Genomic DNA, 2569 nt, shown 5'->3' on the forward strand with positions numbered 1-2569 from the left:
AAGCCTAAATTACTTATTAAGATTTATTGTTATTATACATTACGCTCGAGTAGATCCAGTGTGATATAGACTTTAGCCCTAATTTTCATATAATTTATTTTTAAATTAGCATTATTAATTAATTATTTAATAGAAACCATAATTATAAATATTTAAAATTAATTATACTAATATATATAGCTCAAATAAAATATATTTTAAATCTAGCATATTTTTCCTTATATCTAAATAGTTGAGTTAGAATTCCAATACATGTGACTAGATTTTTTGTAACTCGAAATCTTCAATCATCCAATGTTGGACCTTGAATCTTATACTTGTTTTATGGTTGGAAAAGAAGATCTGGGAGCTTACATAGTTGACCTCCACGTCAAGGTAGTAAAATTAACTATTTGTAGCTCCCACCACACCCCCTCTCTCCTAATGTATATCCGTACCTATTTAGCCGTAATTATTAATTAATTAAATCTATTTTACATAATTAATTAATTAATAAGATTTTCAATAAGATAACTATAAGCCATTAAACAAAGATTCCTGTACCATTCACGCGCCATGAATATATATTTATTTACATACCAGTCGAATAATCATGTACAGTCCCTGCAGATACCTTGCCTGGCTCGGCAAAAAGATACTAAAAATCCCTGTCGAAGATCAAATTTTGATGCTCTTTCCGGTACAGAATCCCCGTGAAAAATGAGTTCAATTCTTTGCTTTTCTAAAAAATTGAACGACCGAAGGATTTGGGAAGGCAGGGAACTCCATGTGGAAGGGAAAAAAAACCCTAAAAATAGTTGAAGAAATGTTGAATTTTTTGTCAGATTTTGTACCAAATACCAAACCAGCTGCTCAGGATTTCGATTTGTGCAGGGCTTTAGATATCGTGTGGCAAATGGCAACGAAAATCGCAATTGTAGCCCCCCCACCCTGGGCCCGTGGTAAAGCAAGGATGCCTGCCTGCCTTGTGAAGTGCAATGAATACGAAGCTTTATAGATTTATTGAGTGCAGTAAAAGTGATCGAACACGCAACGACCGTGGGAAGATCGACAGTACATCTGAACAATCTGAAACAAAAAGAAAAGGACACAAAGAAAAGCACGACAAGGAAGATTTTAAAAATAATCGGCATCAAATTGTGTATTTTGCATTACCTAAATTGTACCAGATCGCCGATTGTTCAGAAGAATACCTGATGCGCAAGGCAAAGCCTAGATTTATTCCACGCTGTTCGGAACGATTCTGCGAAGTTCTTCACATCACGGATTCCCGAGAAAAACTTTACCAGATAAAAAAAAATTCTGAGCGCAGGCATTTATGGCATAAATACCGGTTTATCGGTGCCTTACGGAAGACAAAAATTTAGTCATTATATATTTCTTCACGAGCATTGACACCATGAAACTGAGGGTTTTTTAACCTGCGCAGTCGAGATTTGTGGATCTGAACAGAACTACTGTGAATAGGTTGCCAGTTGCGTTAAAGCTTGGCCTAGAAACGAAGTTAGGGTTTAGAATAGCCTCAGTTCACAAATTTATTTTAATTTTATGATGATTAAACCCAGAGTCTTTCTAGGAAATTTTATGATAGTGCTGAGCTGATAGAATAAAATATTAAATTAATATGCTTGACTGCTAACACAAATAAAAATCACAAGAGATCATCTTATTATTTCTTTAAAAACAAAATAATTCTAGATTTTTTTTAAAGAATTTTTTATAGAATTCGTGTGGCTGCATATTGAGGAGAATCATAATAGAATTAAATTAAATTTAGAAACTTACTTAGAAAATCATAAAATTTAATTTAAATACAATGCGTTAGTCAATAGAGAAGAAATTGGTCACAAACTCTTTTATATGTTTTGTGGTTGAAAATTTGTGAAGGAAAAGTTGTTATCTACACTTTTAACTATTGTTTTTCTTTTTCATTTAACTTTTATTTTTTAAAACTGATTTAGATTTTAGTTTTTAAATTATTATTTTTATATTATTTTGATTATTTTTTTAGTTTCTATAATTTATTTAGTTAATAGAATATTTGTTAGAATTTTTTTTTTGTATTTCTCTTATTAATTTTTCATAATAGATTTTTTGATAGATTTTTTTTAATGATTATTTTTTCATATTTGATAAATTTAATTTGAATAAATAATATTTATTAATCTATATAAAATATTTTAGTAAATATTATATTACTTAAATTAAAAATTTAACTTAAATTAAAATTTTAAAAATAATTTAATTTGTCCACATAAGATTATATTTTAAATATCTACTTTTCACTATTGTTTTTCTTTTCTTATTTATTTTTAAAATAATTACTTGTGATTTCCACATTAACTTGTGTTGTGATCTTTATTTATTTAACTTTTGATTTTTAAAATTGATTTAGGTTTTAGTTTTTAAATTATTTTTTATATTAGTCTAATCTTTTCTTTGAATATAATTTTTTCAATTTCTATAATTTATTTAGTCAATAGAATATTTCTTAAAGATGTCATTATTTTTTCATTTTTTTTTTGAATTTCCCTTATTAATTTTTCGTAATAGATTTTTTGATGGAGTT

At 27.9% G+C, this 2569-nt stretch overlaps 1 long non-coding RNA gene across 1 annotated transcript; it reads right to left on the reverse strand.

The window, feature by feature from the left end:
- Nucleotides 1-540: 540 nt before the first annotated feature.
- On the reverse strand, nucleotides 541-1466 carry LOC149570400 (uncharacterized). Its single transcript, XR_016361804.1, has 2 exons — nucleotides 1194-1466; nucleotides 541-1068 (listed from the first exon to the last, which is right to left on the reverse strand). It is a non-coding gene; the product is annotated as an uncharacterized LOC149570400 (long non-coding RNA).
- Nucleotides 1467-2569: the final 1103 nt, after the last annotated feature.

The sequence above is a fragment of the Cupressus sempervirens genome, chromosome 3, assembly GCF_028749045.1.
Source record: "Cupressus sempervirens isolate cs-2001-9-10 chromosome 3, ASM2874904v1, whole genome shotgun sequence".
Classification (NCBI taxonomy): Eukaryota; Viridiplantae; Streptophyta; class Pinopsida; order Cupressales; family Cupressaceae; genus Cupressus; species Cupressus sempervirens.